At 40.7% G+C, this 23,730-nt stretch overlaps 1 protein-coding gene across 2 annotated transcripts in view; it reads left to right on the top strand.

The window, feature by feature from the left end:
• Positions 1-297: 297 nt before the first annotated feature.
• rreb1b (ras responsive element binding protein 1b) overlaps positions 298-23,730 on the top strand; it is a 38,072-nt gene continuing 14,639 nt past the window's right edge. Inside the window, exon 1 of one of the 2 annotated variants that reach the window (XM_047806348.1) lies at positions 298-664. The gene's annotated coding sequence lies outside the window, so the exon portion shown is untranslated. The remainder of the gene's footprint in view (positions 665-23,730) is intronic. The other variant, XM_027142726.2, reaches the window with a different exon arrangement.

The raw sequence follows: 23,730 nt of genomic DNA, 5'->3' as shown, positions 1-23,730 counted from the left end.
TGAACCAGGCAGAATGACAAGGGTTGTTGATAAGACCTTTGGGTTTGAACTTTACACCGTGCTGCAGTATGATTGAGGACTTGTTGCATTTTCAGGAAACAAAACTTCCTGTGTGTGAAAACTAAGCAAAGTTGGCAAAGTCAAAAAAATACATAAATATAAAATAATAAAAAAGAATGTAAATGAATACATAAATAATGTTGTAAGGCGTGGTGATAGAATGGGTTTAACTTTTGCACCCCCCTCCCGTAGAGATGCTCGCAGCCTCCCCAGCACCGTCCCCTTGGAGACTGCACGAGCAACACGTGATGCAGCCGCTTATCAGCTTTAGGGAGCAGCGCTGCTTCGGAACGCGTGTGGAAGACGGACCTAAAAAAAAAGAAGAAAAAAAAAAACAGCTACAAAGTGACTTTTCTACTCGATCTTCGTCAGGAACGTCGACGGATTTCTGTCTTTTGAGCGTTTAAGGAGGAAAGCAATGCAGCAGGGTTAATCGACGAACTTTGCACATCCTCTAAAAACGCCATTTTGGGCGCTGCTCTCCGGAACGAGTTTGCAGTGGGAGGTTTTTTTCTCCCCCCTTTCGTTCTCTCCAAAGTCCATCATCTGCTTTTCACCATCATCACGGAGCGCAACAGGCTGGCCGGCCCGGAGCTACTCCGCCGTGAGTCTTTACCAACTTTACCAAACTTTTTTTTTTTCTTTTTCTCTTTCTCTCTTTCTTTCTTTCTCTCTTTTATTCTTTGCTTGGCATCTCGACGCCTCGTGTTTGCGTGTGCGCTTTGCTCGATGTGAACCACGTACTTTTATCCTGCGTAAAGTACGGTGTTTTTAAAGACCCCGTGTTTGTCGGTGGTGGAGAGAGAGAGAGAAAGAGAGAGAAGGAGAGACTGAGAGATCGCCAGGATGATGTTCGGAGTGTGTGAGTTTTTTTTTTCCTCTCTTCCTGCTTTCACTCTCTCCTCCGAACGCGTGCTGGAATGCAACCGGGCGTTTAGAGCAACTTTACCTGCGTGGAAACTCGCCTACCTGAGCGACTAGACAGGAAAATACACCACATACGTGGTTCTGGGAGCGACTTTCTTTTCTGCTCTTGCTTTATTTGATGTTAAAAGTTAATGATCCGTCGAGCATCTGAGTTACATCTCCGGACTTTGGTCGGAGCGGCCGCAGTAGGGGGGGATCTACACGTTTCTCTACACGGTTTGACCTTGCCAGGACGTTTGCTTGCGCGTATTAGTGCGTTTTTAGACGTGTTTATTTAGTTATTTCCGCTTTTAGATTTCTCGCCTGGATATTTGAATACATCATGAGTTATATTTGTAAACAGTCACTCCAGTGCACTCCTCTACACACCACACCAGTGCACTCCTCTTCTCTCCTCTACACACCACACCAGTGCACTCCTCTTCTCTCCTCTACACACCACACCAGTGCACTCCTCTTCTCTCCTCTACACACCACACCAGTGCACTCCTCTTCTCTCCTCTACACACCACACCACACCAGTGCACTCCTCTTCTCTCCTCTACACACCACACCAGTGCACTCCTCTTCTCTCCTCTACACACCACACCAGTGCACTCCTCTTCTCTCCTCTACACACCACACCAGTGCACTCCTCTTCTCTCCTCTACACACCACACCAGTGCACTCCTCTTCTCTCCTCTACACACCACACCACACCAGTGCACTCCTCTTCTCTCCTCTACACACCACACCAGTGCACTCCTCTTCTCTACACACCACTACACTCCTCTACACTCCACACCAAGGCTGTATGTTGCTAGTTTGTAGACTGAAAACGTGTTGAGCTTGAAAGAGGAAGTTGCTCTTTTCTGTTAAGAGAAGAAGTTTAGAAACAACAGCAACAAAAAAAAACCCAACTAAGTTGTTGGTAAATACTTTCAGTTCGCATCATGACCAAGTTTTTTTTTTTTTCCTGTTGTCATAGTCTCTCTGTCTCCTTGATGTTCTCTTGATGGTTTCCCTGTGTGCCCTCCTTCTTCTCCTCCTCCTCCTCCTCCTCCTCCTCCTCCTCCACCTCATCGTCATTCGTCTATCATGGTTCCTCTTTGGAGAGGCAGAGAAGTGCACATCCGCATGAGCTGCCGTTCGCACGTTCACACGTTCACATTCCGTCACGAAATTCTACACTAGAGGAGGCCTGCAGATGCAAAGCCATCCACCACTACTGATTCACACCCTTATGTGTTCATCTTACTTTACCATAACCACCACCGCACACAGGTAACATACCAGCGACTTAACCCATCATTCTAATCTCTCTAGACGAGCGTTTAAATGAAAACTCCATCCTTAAACCCATAAAACATTGACATATATTAATGTGCTATATTGTGTATTTTGCTGGGTTGCTTTTGAATTGTCAGTCCTGAAGTAGACGTTGTCCCGCAGTGATGTCACCGTGATGTCAATCGAGTTCCAGCTGCAAATATATAAAGGTTTTAATGTCAATACTGACATTGATGCAAACTCTGGACTCAACCTTGGTCCCAGAATGCAATGCAGGTCTATGACGAGTTACAGTAGAGACTTAACTTTGCTAGTCAGTCGAACTATGAGTCAACGAGTCCGTAGACATTTTCAGAGATTTTAACACGATGCTCTGGTGCACAGATAAGGATGTGAGAGACTAAAGTGCCGCCGCATCACTTTTTTTAATTAAAGATAAAATGAGGGTGAAGTCACACTGTCTGACTATCAACAGTATCGTAAGAACCTGTAAAGTAAAACATAATATTAATCATTTGCATGTTTGATCAGATCTGCAATTCAAATATTGATCTGTAAGTGGTTTCATGGACATTTTTTTTCTTTGATACAGGATTTAATTTTGATCAATCGCTTCGATTTGGCTTTGTGTCTTTTTCTTTCTGGTCCGTTTTAGTTTCCATGACTCATATATGACCACAGCAGTTGTTTCCATGCTTGGAAAGACACATTTCCTACTTTCATATTAAAAAGTTTGTTTTGTTGGTTTTACATATGCTAATGAGTTCTAATTTGAAACTTCTGAGTCCTAATATTAGTTTCGACATTCTATCTGCACTATGAAAGCTTTGTGATGCCATTAACACCCTGCTATTCTTGTAATTAAAAAGCCTATGCTTTGCAGCTTTAATAATTTGGTTTCCAAATGTATTTAACCCGTTAAAGGTCACCTTGTGAAATAAACCTCTACTTCTTCTCATTCCCTATGAATGCCATACTGCGGTATGCGTATTTTGTCCTTGAGTTTATTGTTCGGTCCTGTTTGCATTGTTGGATTTCTTGCTTTTGGACAAAACCTGCAGGATGCAGTGTATAGGATGTAGTTTTGGAAAAGCTCCCAGGCTTACAAGATTTTTAAGCCCTGATGGAGGAGGTCAAATGGATAAAGAATCGTGTTTTGCATAATTACAAGTCTGACAGGCAAAACCAGTGGATGGGGCGTCTTGAGAATCTGGTTTACGGCGCGGTTGAGCGGATAGCTACAGATGGAGTGCACATGAAGCGCTCGTTTTAATGAGTTCATGTATTTCGATTTGTCAGGGAGGAAGAAATTAGGTTGGTTGAGGGAACATCCATTTTGTAGAGGTTCTAACAAAAGCGATAACAGGAATGAACTCGTTTCATAGACGTTCCACGACGTCGTGTCTATACGTGGATAAAAGTTCGCTGTGTTGTTCTTTAATAAATAATTGTTTTGAAATCGGTGAGGCGTACGAGAAATAAGACATGCGCCGTATTAAAACCAGTAACTCCGCTTCACATCACCCAGGTGTCAATTCGTTTCCTGTAACAGAAGTTCATCAGATGCTGATTTCAGACTTCTTTCAGTGTTCTTGTGAATGTGGAATAGTTCATTGTATTTTGAATGCTGGATCTACATACATAGATGATGTAACACATTTCTTAGGGCTTCATCTCATGTGTAAGACTAAAATTATGCTGTGTTACAGTTAAAAAACAAAACAAAAAAAAGATAACAAAAAAAGATTTCTTTTCCCCAATGTAGCTCCACCCCTAATTGAGGAACTTCCCAGTTGTTGCTTCATTTGTTCAGAATGTTTCATTAAATAAGTCTCAAGGTGCAAAAGAGGAATCTTGGCAGTTTAAAGCACCGCGTTTCACGCTGCACGGCCTGCCTCAGCGTCTCAAAGCTAGTGCTAAAAATTCCCAGTGTATTCTGAGGTTTGTTTAGCCTCAATTTTGTGCCATTGTCCAGAACAGTTCCCACTTCCTTCAGCGCTGGTGGGTAGTCTGTAGTCATCATTTCGAAGCCTGTATAATTACTCTTCCACCAGAGCGCCTGGCTATGCAGAAGCATAACAAGGATCATTTGTACCTCATCCCTGCTCTTTTCCCACTCAGTTAATGTTTGTTCAGGATGAAGAGGAATCAGAAACTTTTACTTTCCAGCTGTCATTATAATTCGGACACACACGTGTTCACCAAAAAAAAAAAAAAAAAAAAAAAAGCTGCAGTCAGGTGAATGATGGCAGAATTGCAGAATTGGCAGAGATGGGTGGCATTGCGCTCTCTCTCTCTCTCTCTCTCTCTCTCTCTCTTTACCCTTAGAGTGATACAAGCCAATCAGAAGGTGGTCTCATTTCCTGCAGGTGTGACAAAGCATGAGCAGCGGTCTGAAAAGATTCAGTAGCATAGATTACATAGTATTATACGTATAGTGGGGATGATCTACAAGACATGAGAGAGAACAAGCTATCGTTTGGGAATTCAAGTGAATTTTGGCAAAAAGTTTGGATAGAAAATTGTCTTTGTGAATTTCAGTCACTTCGTCTATATAGAAATACCAACATACTCCAAAAAGGTCTCCTTTAATTCTTATAACGTAGTAAACCATAGTAATGCAGAACAGTCATTAAAAAAAAGCAGTACTGTATATTTTCTAAACAAGTGCAGTAATAAGAGACCCATGAGGGTGATTTATTGGTAGAGGGTGTGAATATTTATGTATGCAGCCTCATCAGCTGTCCTCTTCAATATAAACCTGCTTTTGTTTTCAATTGATTTATCCCTCCTTATTTATTCTTGATTATTTCAGACACACACATACAGTCTTGCTTTATGTTTAGGAATTATTCCTATTCATCCGAACAAAATAGCAACACTTTATTATTTTAGTTAAAAACTCACTCCATGTGATCTGGTTTAAAAAAAAGTGGCCATATATTTTATTTTTATTATTTATTTATTTTTATTCTTTCAAAAGACCAGAACAATTTGTGCTTTATTGGCATGTTGAGGATGTGGACCATCCAAAAATCCAGTAACAGTCAAATTCCAGCTTGCAATAAAACATTCAGGGCTTTTTGAGTAAAAAAAAAAGGAAAGGAATATTTTCATTACACACCGGTTTACCGTGATGGACGATACGCATAAAATGATCATATTGTAATTCTACGAGTTCTACGATTAGTATTGCGTACTTTAACGCGATTATACTCATTACATTATACTTCATTCCACATGTACTGACAATACTTCTATCTGTGGAGAGTGTATAGGTAAGATGTTATCAATGTTTTATCACTATCACTTCACCAAAGCTACTATCATACGAACAAGTATAAGCAGGTAACCACTACGATTACAAACATCTGCTCAAAGTAGTTCCTGCTAGACAAAGTTAGGACACAGGACTGGATGGAGAGGTGGAGATCGGTTCGGTTGGGCTGGTTATGTCGGCGCCTTCCCTGCTAGTGATGTTTGATTACTGGTTCAGAGGAGAGGTGGGCATCCTGTTTCACTCCTGTGCTATATATAACCCATCTATTTTAGATAAGATTATGTTCCCTTGGCCTCGTTTAGCATTGGAGAGCTGGGTAGGTGCTGGGGTGTAGACTGATTTACTGTACCTGTGTGTAAGAGGTGAAGAGTGTTGCGTCCTCGGTGTAATATGGAATACTTACTTCAACTGTTCAAGTGCATTGAAGACAAAAATCAAACTGAGACTGAATTCTGAGATTGTGTGGGAAAAAAAAAAAAACGTAGGAAAGCAGAATGAGTTGAGTCAGACTCCGTAAGATGGAAGAAGGATAACAGGAAATGAAGCTGCATGTTTAAATAAAGGAAGTAGAAAAGACAGTGGTTACAGTGTGCCATTACCCATCTGTGAGCATTGAGGCAACGTTGCTAGCTGTAATTCCCTACCTATAACCGATAAAGCACTGAAAACGCCCTTCAAACTGCCCTTTTAACTTGGGTTAGTCTTCTCATATACCATGTTTACAGAGCGATGACGAATCAACATGGCTGCTCACACTGTGAAAGTCTCCCTTGTCTACTTTTTTAATGAGTACAGAGCAGTATTAGCTTTTAGCTTTATCAGTTATTCAGCTAATACACAGGCACAGTACTTGCTTAAATCTACAACAGCGATCATACTAATCACTGTTTCGAGAAGTTTATCATTGACAATATTGTTGCTAACATTAGCGGTTCGTTTGTTGCTATGTTTCTGCAGATTACTTCAGGAGAATAGAACCAGTAACCACTGAGTCCTGAACCTGTAAAAGTGTGGTTAAAGTAGGTTTCTATGAGCTTTACTCTTTTTTGCAGCATCCATGTTTTTTCTTTTTCAGCTATGATGAATTTCGTAGGTTTCTGTTAATGCTCCAGATTAGTTTCCATAATAGGATCTCTTCATAAATGTTGCTCTGGTCATGTTCTCTGTAATATTTGTTATTATTTATAAGAAGACTTTATTAAGTGTTGGTGCTTTGTAACAGTCAGATGTATAACTGTTTCTTTCTGCAATTCATTGGAAGAATGACAAGTCTGTAGATATAGCTGCTATAACGTAAGAGTTAAGAGAAACTGTTTTTGGGGGTGTTTCACTTAATCTTATGTAGATATCAATGGATATGGTCTCTTGAAATCTATACAATGTGTAATTGTTGACACTATGCTGACAAAGTCTGACAATTTCTTATTTCATTTGAACCAAAAAAATGTTGAGGTAGTTAAAAAAAGTGTTCTTTCAACTAAAGCCATTTATAATGTTGCCAGATTAGGCACAAATCTCCAGTTCATTGAACCACCATCATTGCTTTGGATGATGGGCCACATTAATTAAAATATTTTAGTAGCATATCCATTTTTTCAAGGCCAATTTGTCCTGAAAATGATTCCATTCAGAGCTAGTGAGGGTTTGGTAACACTATTTTTTTTTTCATGTGACAAAATGACCACTAAGCCGTACAAGAGCACCTACTGAAGGTGACGTGAAATTCTCATTATTACCAAATCCAATAAGGCAGCTCAGCCATTGCAGCTACGCATCAGCTACCAAAGATATCCAATGACCCATCCTCAGTTTGTGGGGTGCTGTTAATTCTGTTTTAAATTTTATGTCTAGATATACTTGCCTTAATCCATGGATTTGTTTTGGCTGAATTTGTTTCAAGTCATGAAGCTTTTCATTTGTGTGTTTGAAAAAAAAAAAAAAAGATTTTTGCATTCATTTGCAAAGATACTGACATGCTGAAAAAAGTTCTGCTTTGCTGGTATTGTGTTTGGAGCTTGTCATAACAAGAAGGGTGGGAGGGTCTATTTGGGATGATTACGGTTGCTCCAGCACGAATAAAATGGCTCTTCAGGACCATTTTCAGGAAGTTTCTAAAAACAGTTGTTTTCCTGTGAGCTTTTGCAGGGCCTCCCTTGTGCGCTCTCTCTCTCTCTCTCTCTCTCTCTCCCTCTCTCTCTCTCTCTCTCTCTCTCTCTATCTCTTTCTCTCTCTCTCTCTCTCTCTGTCTATATTTCTCACTCTCCTCCTCCTCCTCCCTCTCTCCTGAGCTCAGCTGCTGACTAAACGGTTTTGTCAGCTGGCAGCGACTCTCCATATGTGGATCTGTGATGGTTTTTAGGTCTCGGGCTCAGACGAAGATGCTGCATCCTCGTTGTAGTTTATTAAATAGTTAATCAGTATTGGGATTTCCATCAGACTGGATTTTCTGATGTGATCTTGTTGCTTAAACCTTTCCACTGGAAACGGATCATCATTTCCTGTTGCCTTTGCTTACTTTTTACGATGCTTAACTTAACAAGCAAACGATTAAAAAAAAAAAAAAAATCAAGACATGAATTCAAAGGGCTGTATGATAATTTGCTGAATTGTTAGAAAAAAAAGATTTTATGATTTAGAACAGTAATTTTGAGTGGAAACAGTTTCAAATTTCATACTAAATGTTACTAAACGTTCCTAACAAAATTGTATTCCTAATAATTTATTTATTTGATAATGAAGCTTAAAATAAAGTAGAGAATCATCACCAAAGACAGAATACCAAAAAAGATCATGTATTTATCAGGCTTCATTCATCAATATAAAACAGCTAAATCATTGATCTGGACTAGCTTTTATTATTTGCTTTAGTTTTACAGCGGTGTTATTGCTTTATTTATTTATTTATTTATTTTTACAGTTAGATCATTATTTGCATATTTCTACCTTCTCTTTATGTCATACTTTTATCCATTGAAGCTGCTGAGTCCTTAAATAAACATTTAACGTTTTGTTGTGAGCTCACAAGTGCTAGCCCTGACCTGATAAATCACGGGTGTTTTCCACCTGAAAGTACGTGGTTGGGTTAATAAAAATTAGTCATCAACCCTGCATTTTGTCAATTGTTTAAGCCTGCTTCTAGGATTAGTGAGGAGCAGAGTGAGTGGAAGAGAAAAATGGAAGAGACTGAGGGGGAGGATAGCAGGCCTGCGGCAACACCGTGAAACCTGTTCCTCCTGAAGCGGCAGTCTGCGCAATCGAGCCATCTAACTAGTTCGCTTGAGAAAAAAAAATTTGGTATGAAAAGACGTTCTTTATCAGGTCACCCACTGGTCAGTGTTGTGCCCTTGTCAGTCTTGAGGTGGAGGACACTAAAAATAGAAGTTGATGACCCAACGTTAGCATAGACCTCATCACAAGGCTCGCAATTGCAGGATGAGACAGTGATGTTCGTTGTGTCGATGGGTGTGGAGGAGGTGTTTTTAGTATAGAGTCATGCATGTTGAAATAGAAATTCCGTATTGCAGGGTTAAGCAGAGTTTCCCCTCTAGATGTTTAGATGTCCACAAGTTTGTGTCATTGTATCATCCATATTTGTCAGTGATTTTATTCAGAGTGCATGTTTCTTTCTTTTCTTTTCTTTTTTTTTTTTGGTGAGGAGACATAAGAGATAATAAGAGAGAAGAAAAGCTTGGCCATATCCTCCTCTGAGTCTCTGAGTGAGATGGGCAATGGGAAACAGATGTTTCTCTGTTTTGGCTCTCAGCTTCCAGCTAAGAGTCTGCCATCCTCCATTTCAATTACAAAAGCTTCAGACTTTATAATAAGACTGTCATAATTCTTGCAGATTTCATTTAAAAGGTCACAACACTTAAAGGCTTATATTTAGCCTCTATTGCTTGTTTGCTAATGTAAAGTAAAGAATATATGTTTAACACTGGACCTTATTCCATGTTGTTTGAAAATTATACATGAATCCATTAATTAAGCACATCTATTGTTAAAATGGTGGATAATGTCATTTTATTTGGACACCTTTTCTGTAATAGGTGATGTTTAAAAGTAGCTGGAATCAAAAACATAATTTGGAAAGTAATTTCTGTTTATTTTCATATAGTTTGGTCTAATTTTTTTACTATACAATGTGGAAAATGTACCTTTGTTTCATTCAGTGGTAATTCCTTCAGTAGTTTTGGAGAAAAACCTAATAAGCTTAAAAATATTTCTGGAAAATGTGATTATACCATATGTGCTAAACTATTATTATTCAAAATATTACCTTGATGTAGTGTTTATGAATATCACAAAGGACATGATCTCTTTGTGTTGGTGAACACAAATGTGATAGTATGTTTGTTAAACGAACAGTGATTACCTCAGTGAATCTGAGGAAGCAATTAGCTTGAAAATGTTTGGCTAGCTAATTTAGCCAGTGTTAGCAAAGAACACAAATGTCATGACACTTTATGTTTCAAAGGTTGTGTGACATCAATTCCTGAAAACTTGATGAGGCAAATCAAAACTCTCAGTGAAATTCGACCAACAGGAAATGTGAGCCAGTTTACTAGAGGTTAGCTAGTCAGATGGCAAATTTTGCTGATGTACGGGGAAAACACCACCATTGTGGCTATTGTGCAGGATTTGTGCAAAACTGCTATGGAAATCAATGTCTTTGAATGTTAATTTGATCAAAACAAGACCCTGGCATCCAAGCAGTGACACAAAACAAGCTAGTATTCATAGCATCGATCTGGCCTGCAAGCTAACACAGCTAATTTCAGTAACAATTTTAGAGTTGGTTTGAATCATAAAGGAAGTAACTAGACTTTGATGCTAAAATTCAGTGTCCAATAGTGACTAGGCTAATTTTCTAGAAGCTAATGTTACCTCCGACAAATATATTGTGGTATTGTGGCATCATTTTTGTTGCAGCCCTGGTTTCTTGTCCCGGTTTGTTCCCTCAGGCATCATAGATTTTTTAAAATACTTATATAGGTCAAATTCACGGCTTTTACAAAAGGTTTAGAGCAGGCTTTAATTTCAGTAATTTATTATTTGCTTATTGTTATTTATCCCAAAGCATTGCTCTACCTGTCTACTCATATTCTTTTCACTTACATAGCTATTTGTGTGATTATATGAAAGGTATGCTGTTCCACCTGTATTTAGGTATTTGTTGATGTGTCCACTTCACAGAAGGCCTGTTTGCACTACACTAGGTGCCTTTTCTCGAAGTCGTGACGCTACTGAATGTAGTGAAAATAGCTGTGAAAACTGTGTAAAATTTTTTTAAAGAGGTCAATATAATTAGAGATAATGAACGAGCATGCTAGCTAAAGAATGCTAATACACATCCCAGGGGTTCATCTGACCTCAGCATCTCTTTTCGCAGGCTTTTTTTTTTTTTTTTTTTTTTTTTTTAAATGCCTCGTGGCAACGAAGACAATAGACCAAAAACAGCGAGGTGAAAAGCAGATCGCTTCTGTTTCTCGCAACACGATACAGGAGAGTCAGTGTGCAGCTGCTGAACGGGGACGTGTACATCTTTTCCTGGTTGTCATCTTTTGTTGGCTGTATCACTATCCAAAGCTAAAGATAGGAAAAGTTTTGTTTTGGGTTTATTAAATTTTTTTAACGTAAGAAGTGGATATGTAAATGAAAGGATGATGAGAAAAGCGGAGGTGTGAGCTGTTCAGTCAAACAGTGACCACATAGAGCAACGCATTGTGCCATTTTGTTGTCCTACATTTTCTGTTTTTCCTTCACAGCATCTGAGCAGAAAGGATGACACTCGATCTAATAATTAGAGTGGCTCTGACACTTACACCCACATGCGATTTAGCAGTTCTTCTACACTTACTGTTCATCTTCTTTGCGTTAAGTACAACTTATCTGATCCTTGTTTCAGTCTTTTATTTATTTGCTTGTTGTTTTTTAAATTAAATGTCTTGTAAAAAAAAAAACCAAAAAAAACGAACGATCATGATGGAGGAGGAAAACATATAAACGAGGCAAAGTTCACTGCTGCCTTCTCTCTGGCCCAGTTCAGCTGAGGGTTGCAGTAAATATTAACTCTCTTATCACAGGGCATAGGACATGCTCAGCTAGTCTGCATGGAAAGAGCAACCTTCTCAGTTTTCTCCTTTGTATTTTGGCAAATTTATCCCTGATTCAGTGTCATTCTGCGATCTAAAACATACTTTTACATCTTTAAGATAAAAGTAAAAGTAAGACTTATTGTTCTTCGTTGCTCCGCATCTATTAAACCTGTTCCTTCAGCAGCATTGTGGAATGGGGGTTAATGACAATGTTTAGTTTTATACGTGTTGATTTTATAAGTGTTGAGTCGTGATGTTACTTGATCTCGTTTAACTTGATCACTTTTTAATTTTCACAATTTTTCAAATATTCATCACTTTTATCATCAAGTAGAACAAGCACAATTCCTTAACACTTCTTCTACAAGTGACATTTCATATATCTATATCTATAGAAGCAATTTTACAACGTGTCTGTCTGAATCTTGACTACTTTTTTAAAGCGCAGAGTAGGGTTATAACCACTTATGTGGTGAGCATAGCTAGTAAATAGAAAATTGTTTGTGACTCGGCTTTCCTGTTACGTACATATCAATTTTATTATAGCATTATAATGGCTTATGCAGTGAGCATGTTAGGTATTTGGAAGTCTACTTGAATCCTTGATTGAATTAAAAGTTTTAAAAGGTTTGAAATTATCAGGCTAAATGCTACTGAAAAGTATGGAAAATGTCTAACTTATGCTCTCATTTATATTCATTATTTAACCACAGGCTAAGTAAGTATGAAAACTTGTGTGGTTGGTAGGTGCAAAAAGTAGCATCGGTGTCTGCTACTGCAAATATCTGCTTCACCCTTTTGACCTGTCGTTGCCTGGCATAGCCAAGTAAACCATGCAGTGGAGGTCTTCTACACACACACACACACACACACACACACACACACACACACACACACATATTAAAGATACTAAAACTATGAGAGTGAGATGTTCTTCTGATATTTAGAGTTTAAAAAGTCAAAACAACTCATGCACCTTGATATAAATACAATTTAAACTTAGCTATATTGACAATTTCTATTAGGATGAAGAAAGTTTCACATTCGGTTCGGTCTTTGTAGAGCTGTTAGGCTAGCAATGACTACTCCTAGTGCATCGTCAAAGTAATCACGATCACAATCCAGCACTGTTTGATGTGGCTGAAGCTGTATGTGTTGAATAAATTGCTCTAAATCTCATCAGCATGTCGGACAGGACAAAGTGCACAAGATTAGGAAAGTCTGAAATTTTAAAGATTTCCTACGGACTCTGGTCTCACAGAGCGGCTGTGGAAAGCTGCTGCCATCTATCAGTGCTTCGACCTGCTGAGATATGAGCATCTGCAAAATCTGGCTTTTATTTCACATATTAGAATGTAAGGGTATGATGGGAATGAATTAAGCCACGCTTATGACAAGCCAGAGAAGCTAGAGATTGATGTTTACACTGAAGAACCGCACACACTTTATTAGAAAGCTAAGAGTGTCTGGATGAAAGCTGTGGGTTTTTATACCGCATGTCTGAGGGGGCTACAGATCTCTCACTCATTCCAGGCATTAGCTGTACACACACTCCTATAGGCCAGGAAGAGTCACCTGATCACTCAGGTTAAGTTCTACACACGGCATCTCCCATACCGACTGGTGGGCGGAGCTTCTTTTGATTCATTGAATTAGACTGTTTGGTCCTGCGTTAGTTTCTGATCAGCGACGTGGCATGTACTTTGACCGAAAGCCGCCTCTGCTGCAGAGCTGAGCCGAGATGAAAAAGTCTCTTTCTTTTCTCACACTGTATTACATGCTTGAGGCTGAGCTGAAAGTTTTTCCGCTTTCGGTGGGGAAACAAGTCTTGCAAAAAAAGTGAATGTTAACATTAAAGTTACTTGTGTATGTTAGTATTAACGTGCATAAGATATTGTCAAGAAACTAAAATGTCTGGGAAAATCTTTAACAAAAAACCTCTTTATCAAGAATCTATGACTATGCATGATGTATGTATAAGCATCCCAAGCGCAGTAGCTAGCTGGCTAGTTAACTGCTCATGCACAAGCATACACATCTAAAGATCTTTTTTTTTTTAGCTCTGATTATATTTAGCCTTGATTTAAATGTCTATGTATTTTGTTTATCGTTGACACTAACTTGGTTAGCTAGCATGATAGTTAACTGCTAGCAAACTAGCTAGCATCTGTTTTTCCTGGCCAAGAAGACATAAAATGGGTTTCAGTTTCCTGGTTTTTATTTGTAGCTTTGTTTTCTGAGAAGAAACTCATCTCAATTGTGATTTTTTTTATTAGCCAGTTAAGTTAGATTGCAAGATTAGCACCTAACGTCTTTGGCTAAATGTTTACATTTTTAAAAACATTTCATTCTTTAATGATTTGCACATTGTTGAGATCATTTCAAGGGCACGGAAACAATCAATCATTAACTTATTTTTACTGAGATCCTGGTAAATGTTATAGTGGATCTCTCACAGGAACACTGTGAGGTGGCAATTCACCCCTCATGAGACACCACTGGTCTATCACACATACCCGGACACACATTTTCACACACTCATTCACACTTGGGGACAATTTGGAGTCACCAATTCTCCTGCAAACAAAAACCTGGAGGAAATCCACACAGACAAATGTACAGTATTTAGTTAAAGTTATTTCAGGATTCTCCAAACAACCGTTCCTGAGTTTACTAGTAAGTTAAAGTCTCTCCCTCTTGATGTAGACACTCTACATGATGTACTGCAGACGCCCTTATTTAGTTTGTAATTATCTTCATCTGGTGGCTCATTTGATTTACAGGACAGTTTAACAGGTTCCTATCACCCTTTAAAATGCATTTGTTTCCCCTCTCACGGAAATACTTTCAGTCATGATGCCATGGTCTGTCTGTCTGTCTGTCTGTCTGTCTGTTCGATTTAATTTGTATACAAGAGAGTCAGAAATGTATCGATGCTGTGTGTGGCTGTGTGTGTGCGTGTGCGTGTGCGTGTGCGTGTGCGTGTGCGTGTGCGTGTGTGTGTGTGTGTGTGTGTGTGTGTGTGTGTGTGAGAGAGAGAGACAGCAGCTAAATGGGACTGACAGAAGGTTTACCTCAGGAGATAAAGATAAAACAGTGAGATGGTGGGGCGGGGGAGGGAGCAAGAAGTGAAATAAGATCAACCGACAGAAAGGTGTGTGTGTGCGCGCTCGTGTGTGTGTGTGTGTGTGAGTAAGAGACTATGTTTCTGCTAAGTCTCTACTGTAGATCTCACACACACTCAACTGTCAGAAGCACTTTCTGTCCTACTTCAGCTCTCTGCTTTCCTGAAGAACCTGACACAGTAGCTGGCTGTGATGCCGTACCTCAGCTTTATCCTGTGTTCACACCAGCAAGCAGCAAATCGCTCCTCTCGCTATGGCCTTGTAGCGAGTGAAACTCTTGTCGCTTGTGCACGTGTGGCCTTACTTTTTTTTGACTAACAGAATTATAAAGAACAGTATTTTGATCCTACAAAATACTGTTTTTTTTCTACAATTTATCGAATGCTATTCTTTGTTTGATTGATCAGTTATATACTAAGCTTTGTTCTAACTAGCATGCTAGTTAGTTTGCTAGTTTTCAGATAAATGAAGAGAGCTAACGGTACATGCTGTTTACACTCACCACATACACCAATGAGCGCTGCTACTTCCTGTCAAGCTTAATTTTTTTCCCCACCATATCTTTAAACGCGTTTAATCAGAGGTGACGTATGAAACCGTGGCTGTAAGTTAATCTTTGTGCTTCAAACTGTAAACAAGAGGAAATTATATTTGTGAGGAAGAAACATCAGCTCATGTGCGATTGCCACAGGATTGGTCAGAGGAAACGTTTGTATTTGTCACTTTAACGTGTCAGACAGCTAAGAATATTTCTGTTCAGATGTCGCGCGTCGGTTTGCGACTCCGGTTGCCTCCGTCGGTGAAATCGTGGGAATGGACAGTCACCTGTCACTTTTTGTCGCTTCCTGGCAGAGGGTCAAAATGTCTGTAATTCGATCTGAGTTTATGAAGAGAGAGATCCAGGGGTAATAACGATAAAATAATGATCAGGAGTGTATGCTGGGGAAAGCGTGTACCGGGCCTGTGTTTTAAATAGCCTGGAATGCTCAGTGCTGGAAATGGGTAGGAGTTCAGCAGGGGTTATGGTGCAACGTGAGGTTCTGTTCCGGGCGGCAGCTGTGCGAAAGCAGTCAGTTCAGCGTCTGTGTGAGTATGTAGTGTTTACGTGTGTATGAGTGTGAGATTCAGGTGTGTGCTTCGGCGTCGGGTTGCAGTCGTCTCTGCTTTGCGAGACGAATTAAGCAGATTAAAAGACACTTATCCTTCTGCTGGGCCACTTCTCAAAAGAGGAAGGATGCTGACTGTCATTCATTCATCCATCTATCTATCCATCCTTCCACCTCCTTCCCTTTATCCCGGAGCTTGCGGCAGTTCTGCCTGAACCAACATGTATGCCGTATGCAAAAGAAAGCCAAAGGTCGCGTCAAGGCCACCTGTTAGAAATGACAGCTGAGTGCTGCTTCTCTTTGCTACGCTCCCCCTCCTGTCTCTCTCTTCTCTCTCTCTCTCTTCTCTCTCTCTCTTTCTCACATACACTCGCACACATACACGTACTCCTCCTCCTCCTCCTCCTCTCCACCTCTGTTCTCTGTTAACCCCTTAGGGATGGTCCACCCAGTATGCAAACACACTTGCTCGTATTCACTCGCTCTCTTGCTTCTCGCTTCTCTATTTGGGTTTGTTTCCTTCTCTCTTTTTTCCTGCTTCTCTTTCTCCTTACCCTTGCATTTCTGTCCATTTAGTTCTAAATGAGTTCGGTGTATTTCTGTGAACTGCGGGGGTTTATGTACATGCACACTCTGATTAATGCAACAGAGCAGTCGGCCCACGGCGTGTTTGTGTAGTCGAGGGGTTCAGAACACTGACTCACACATTTCACTCAATGAGGGGTTCAGTACCGCTCGGACAGGAAGCCGGGAGGCTGCAAAGCACAGGAAATGAAAGGAAGACCACTTCAACTGGTGAAGCACACCATGTAAGAGAAGGATGAAGCAGAAAGGAGAACCAGGGATGTGTGACTTTCTTTAAAAAATCTTGAGCCCTGTTTTTTTTTTTTTTTTCTTATTAAAGGTGCAGTTTGTATTTTTCTTGAGGAATAAATTGACAAGCTTTCTTGTAACCCCAGCAATGTTTTGAAAGCTTTTCATGCCTTGTGTTTTACTTTCCAGAAAAAGGGGGCAGATTGCAACATGGGTGTGTATGCATCTATGTTTTTGTTTGGGGTAGAACCGATTTCAGGGCCAGAAATATAAACAAAAGGCTAAGACAAAGAAACTGTTGCACATAGTTCTCCAAAAAGTGATGTTTTATGGCGTTTTAAAATGATGCTTATTATATCGGAGCAACAGTTTTCATGTTACGTTTCTACAGAATAAATGCATTCTATCACTTAACGAGAACGTACCAAAAGAGGGAAGGGGGGTAGTATTAAATGGTAGGAGAGATAAGGTGAGGAGATTAGATGGAGGAGCTGTCAAACCAGTTCAGCCTGAATCCCCTTCCAAGGTTGTTCTTTCGGTGAATCCTTCCCTGCATGTGGTGCAGCAGCCCCCACCTTTAGCAAACCTCCACCTCCCTCACTCACTACCCCTCCTTCCTCAACCGCACTGCACTGAAACTGATCCAGGAGCCGCACGGCCTGTGGAGCCAGCAGAACGTGATAGCCGGTCGTGCCAACACTTGCCCGTGCCACTCACTCTTGGATGCAGGAGCAGGTGATCCTGAGGCTTCTTGCAAGAGCCTGGTTTCATCCAGAAGTGTGTAAACAAGTTGTGAAATCGTGCAGGGTTTTTCCTTCCCCCTCCTTAAAAGTGCCTGGCCCCCTTTTTAATTGCCGTACATTTGTTAACCAGAAGGGAAACATTTCTTCTTCTGGCAGGTATGAAGTCAGGATTGACATCTTTTGCTCATTCCTAATCCTCTAATCCTTGTCCATCTGCTTTAGTGCACGGCTCTTTTCCCATCCGTCCATCCTTTTTTTTTTTTTTTTTTTTTTTATCCCTTTATCCTTTATCACTTTGCGCTCATGTATATGGTGTTTACGACCAGTGTGGTTCTGTCGTACGTTATGTCATGGCGGTCCATCTGTGTATCGTTCTTGGTGCTGGTGCTGGCGCTGGCTGGAAACCCACCCGGCCTTGATGGCTTGTGTTGTGGCAGGAAGTGTCAGTTTACCAGCTTAGCGAGCAGAATAAGAGCACACTCGTTCTCCTGTTACCACCAAACAAAACCCCGGTGCTCTGAGATGACGTCACTCTCCGTCTTGTAGCCTTCCTTGTCCGACGACCCTTCAGCCTCGTCTTCGCTAGAGAGGACAAGATAGTAAACTTTTCCTTGTCACTGGAATGGTAAACTCAACAGCCATCTTTTACCTGGGAAAGTGTGGTGTACCTGTACTGTATATCTGAGCTTTCACACTATTATGTCCTTAAGGTCTTTATTAGCGAACTGAAATTATTTTAAAGCTATTTCTGTTTCCATTTGAAAAGATAAACACTAAAGGTACTGTCTTGCTGTTACCTGGTTACTGTGTCAATAAACCATTATTAACTTCAGTCACAGTCAAATGATTGGTGGATGATTTTAATAGTTGTTAGCGATAACTTGTTCCAGTAGATTGCTTCAGGGATGACGTGCATATTTCTGTAGGCCAACCCCGAAGTTAGCATCAACCAGCTTCCCTCGACATCAAGCTCCTAGGATCTTTTTGATTATAGCAGAAAATAATAAAAGTTATTATTGGTTAGCATGTTCGCCTCACACCTTCAGGGTTGGGGGTTCGATTCCCGCCTCCGCCTTGTGTGTGTGGAGTTTTGCATGTTCTCCCCGTGCCTCGGGGGTTTCCTCCGGGTACTCCGGTTTCCTCCCCCGGTCTAAAGACATGCCTGGTAGGTTGATTGGCATCTCTGGAAAATTGCCCGTTGTGTGTGTGTGTGTGAGTGAATGAGAGTGTGTGTGTGCCCTGTGATGGGTTGGCACTCCGTCCAGGGTGTATCCTGCCTCGATGCCCGATGACACCTGAGATAATTCACAGGCTCCCTGTGACCCGAGAAGTTCGAATAAGCGGTAGAAAATGAATGAATGAATAATAAAAGCTCTGGGACCAACAAAAGTTTATGAATTTTACTCAGTTTGTATGGAATTGTTCATCAAGACGATCTCCAGAAATGATCAGAACGCTATTTCCGAATTTTTGAAACCTTCAACGTCACCACCACTAATCTGTCAAACTCTTTCCTTAGTTCTGGCTTTATTTTTTTGTGCTCATTTTTGTGGATGAATCCGAATGAACGAAAAGCTAGAGCACGAGGATTGCGAGAGCACCTATGGGTAATTAGTAGAAACACGACGAGGATGCAGTAGATTTGGCCGTTCAACATCCCGGACAACCTCCGTAGTCCTGTTTAGCCACTTGTTCCCATCTCGCCTTTTTTTTTCTAGACATATATAAAAAATCCTTAAAAATCTTTCTGCTGATCGTGTAAGTTTTCCATCAGTGCTGTGCGATGGATGACCAGGCCTGTACTTTTAATGTAAAAATCAATCCAGGGATCATTATTTCCATTTGAGCTCACGATTAGCGCCATCCTCGCACATATCTTCCAAAAAAGTTTCCGCACATTTTCAATGGAAAAGATCAAAAATGGTCATAGATTGACGACTATCAGATTTTAGCAAATAGGCCTGGTTTTGTTATTGTATCAAAAATTGGAGATATATCGGGATCTCTGCTTCTTTACACCCTCTAAAAGCATACTGATTGATAGGCAGATTAGCTTCTTCAAATTGTCCCTCTGTAACGGACTGTTGTCCACAGTGTAACCCAGGACGGGCTGCAGATCCACTAGGCTGCTTACTAGGATAATGATGAAGAAAGAAAGATAAAGGAGTTACTTTTCATCGAAAACATCGACGTCTTCTCGTTGTTGTTATTAGTAGCGTTGGTCGAACTCGTGACTGCATTTCATTTCATAAGGCGATGTTGCATGGCTGGTTTGAGAGTGTTTTCATTATTTATACAATGATGAGGATAATGAGTGTGTGTGTGTGTGTGTGTGTGTGTGTGTGTGTGTGTGTGTGTGTGTGTGTGGTTCTGAGGTGTCTGTCCCTGAGCTCAGAATAGGAGCGTGCCAAAAACATCTGACACTACTGCCTGAAGTGAGCTCGCTGACTTGGGTTTAAATAAAATATATCGCATGCACTGCTTTGGATCTCCTATCATCAAAAATCGGAAAGGTACAGGGACTGATGTTGAAGAGGTGTTGCTCAATTTCTTGGTGATCTGTGTGTGTGTGTGTGTGTGTGTGTGTGTGTGTGTGTACACATACTTTGGCAGCTATGCATTCCAGACCACTCCCAGCTCTCAGCACTGCAAGCAAAGCTTCAGGCCTTTTGAATGGCATTCAGTTCTTCTGATGAAGGATGAAACACACAAGTAGCACGATCAGAGGAGTCTGTGCGAGTTCACAACGCTCAGCCATCATCCGTTCCTGTTGCCTTAAAGAAAGGCCGTCTGGTGTAAACGGCGTGGCGTGTGAGATAGAGGACGACCGGCAGGCCGAGATCACAACAGCGGTGATTGAGGGGGGTTTAGAGGAAAGGAAGGAGGAGAATGGCTCAGGCATTCCGCAGGCCTTCCCAGCCACCACACCAAACAGGAAATGCACGAGTTCCATACTCTACCGGGGAAGGGAAAGCCAGAGAGAGAGAAAGAGAGCTTTCCATTCCTTTGTGTTGCTTAAAAACATTTAGTTGTAAATGAAAGAGGCTTGGGAGGAACCATACAGGTATTGTGTGTGTGTGATACGCAGAGTTTTTTTTTTTTTTCCCTCCAGCTTCAAGGGAAGTTTCAAGAATTCTTTCCCCACCGTCTTGCTGACTCACAGATGTGGGTGTGTATGTGTAGCAGCGTCCATTTACAACACTACAAGCCATCCTTTCCGAGACAAGTAGCGTATCCTTCCGAACCTTTATCCGCCCTCTTTTTTCATCTTTTCATGACAAAACATAAAAAGGAGCCCGGTTCCTGCCTCGTATCTCCCATTGTCTCTCCAGTGCATCCTGGGTAATCAGATTTGCTCTGCCGTACTTCCCCGTGTCTCTTGCTCTTGGTTGTGTTTACTAATTAATCTTTTTTTTTTTTCTTCTTTTCACCGCCAGAGCTAATGTTGCACATCGATGGCTAATTCCATACATTCCATTCTTTTTGTGCAAAACCCCCTGAGACATAAGCTAGATTTTTATTCGTACTGTAAGGCGCTCCATCTCCTCCTCTGACCATAGCAACACTTTCAACACCATCACCGTACTCGAAACAGGAAGCAGCATAACAAATCGAACCTATGACCTTACTCGGTAAACATACCCAAGAGTGCATAGTTTGTCGTAAGCGAGCGTACACGGCTCGATAACAGTTTTCACACATCACCGAATGTCTGAAACATTCAAGACAGGTGGTTTGAGGGACAACCAAAGTATGAAAAAGATGCACGTGTCCTTGTGAGTTTGCTATCGGTTTATAATCCAGGTTTTTTTTTTGGGGGGGAACTGTTTTAATGATCGATTTATTAGTTCGGGTGTAGAGTCACTGCCTCGTGTGGCAACGTGTGTTTTTTTGTGTGTTTATAAGGGGTAATGGATACGGGTGGGGCAGCAGCAGCAGCACATGTTAAAAAAATAGCCATGTAGTGGCTTCGAATGTTTCTTTTCTTTTAAATTCGAGGATGATTGTCGGTGGGGAGGGGACTCGGAGATAATCATAGACTTGTGTAGCATGTGCACACAGGAGCAGAAAGAGAGAGAGAGAGAGAAGCAGCAGCAGCAGTCTTCCCTCAAACTGCTCTCTAAGCCACTTCCTGCTTTTACTCTCAGCCCAACCCCCCAACTGTTCCTCTCTCCAGCCTGTGAGCCGATTTCACTCAGCGAGACGCAGACGGCCCGGCCTCTCCATGTATTTGTGTCTCCTACGCCTCCTTTCCTGTCTATCCTCCAGTCTTCTCTGACGTAACCGTTTCTCTCTCTCTCTCTCTCTCTCTCTCATTGTCACTCTATTTCTCAGCCTCTATTTTCTCTCTCGGACTCTTTAACTCTGTCTCTTTCCTCTGCTTCCCTCTTAGGAGTGCTTCATCTCGCTAACGTCTCTCTCTCTCTCTCTTTCATTGGCACCGCCCTCCTCTCTCTGGGATGGGCCCCCATCTTTCTCTCGGTCTGGCTGTTCATATCAGTCTCCTGCAGCTGCTGCAGTCCTTCGTTCTAGGCAACACGAAGCAGGCTGTCGATGGCTCTCCTCGAGATGCTTCTACGCAACACGTTTTCTTTCTTTCTTTTTTTTTTTCCCCTTAGCAGAGCGTTTTCACAAGCAGACTTCCTCAAATCTCGGAAAAGAAACCACCAAACTCGAGATGAAGGGCAGCAAAGAAGCAGATCTGACAAAATAAATGTGAAAGAAGTTAGCATATAGATTCACTTATAGTGATCAACCCACAGTGATTAAGACCTTAGAGTTTTTACTTTTTTTTTTATTTTAATTTTTTTATTTTTTCATTTTAACTTCACAGCCAGTTAGTCTGCGCGGATCCTCGAACCGAATTGGTTCCTGTGCTGTGATCATTCAACAAAAAAGACCTAAGGGACCTTTTTTTTTTAAGACCTAAGGGACTAATCTCATCTCCATAGCAACATAATCTTTGGGAAATTGTACACATATATATAAACGTTAGGCTTAAGCCCGTCTTAGTTGGTCAAAATGCTTCAGCTGTGCAGACTGGTGATTGTGTAAGATGATTAAAAGTAATGTCACATCTTGTGTAACAATTTCACAATTGAACGTGTTTAAAGAACAGTTGTCGTCGATCATTCAGTCGAATAAGATCATTCTCTCGTAATTATATCTCCGTCATTCTCTCGTAATTATGTTAGAGCATCGTGCACGGAGTGAAAGAAAAGCTGAAGTCGTTCACTACAAAAAGACACGATGCACGATGCTTTTTGTTTTAACCGTTTTCTTCGACGGTTTGTAACGCCTTTTTTTTATATATAATTATTTTTTTTAAATCATGCAGGAATTTGAATAATTTTTAAATTCATATAAAGCCATAAATCATATGACTTATGTGTTTCCATGCAGTGCTAGTTTAGCAAGGTTTTTTTTTTTCCCTCCTCAAAACAAATACAAATCGTAAGTCGAGAAGCAGGTTCTACGTCTCGATGAAATTCACACCGTCGTCCTTCGCTCTGTGTTGTGATGTGTGGTCTGCTAGCGCCGATGCTATTTGGCAGCATGAACACTAACACACACACACACACACACACACACACACGCGCGCACACACACATACTCTCATGGCGTGTGCTATAAGAGGAAGTTGAGAGATAAAAACGCTTTCCTGAGGTGCTCGGTTGCTGAGTTGGGCAAGTGCCTGTTAGGGGATCTCCTGATGCTTCTGTCTTTCAGACCATCACCTGCAGCATGCGTACATGCAAATGATTAACAAAACAGCCCATTTATATACGAAGATAAACCTTGATATAGTTTGGCTTTAAGTCGTAAATCTTGCCAAGATCAACACGGCTCTTAACGGTCAGAAGGGACGAATTCTGATGTTCCAGACTAAAAGATTTTCTTGTATCTTTACGTCGCTCTGTCGCTTCCATTCGTACTCGCTTTAATCACACTCTCCATGTCGAGGAAGGAAAAGCTCAGGATTTCTCCAAAATTGCATTCTAGTTGTTCATGGCTGTTTTTTTTTTATTATTCATATAAAACAAATGTAATTTAAACCATTTGAAATTAACAGCTGTTTCGTAGGCAATGTTCAGTAGTGATTTAAATGGAAATTCAATAAAACAATATTTAAAACTAGATTTAAATTCACATGGGTATAGTTATTTATTTATTTATTTATTTAGGTGCCATCATAATGCACGTTAAAAGTTTTTTTTGGTCAAAATAAAAACAAAATAAAAAACAGAAATAATAAAGAATACGATGGTGGAAAATAAAGAACATAGCTTTAAATCAGTCAAATCAAATTAC

Source organism: Tachysurus fulvidraco, chromosome 22, assembly GCF_022655615.1.
Source record: "Tachysurus fulvidraco isolate hzauxx_2018 chromosome 22, HZAU_PFXX_2.0, whole genome shotgun sequence".
In the NCBI taxonomy this organism is placed as follows: Eukaryota; Metazoa; Chordata; class Actinopteri; order Siluriformes; family Bagridae; genus Tachysurus; species Tachysurus fulvidraco.
Note: the sequence above shows the minus strand (reverse complement) of the source record. Positions and strands in the feature narration are given on the sequence as shown.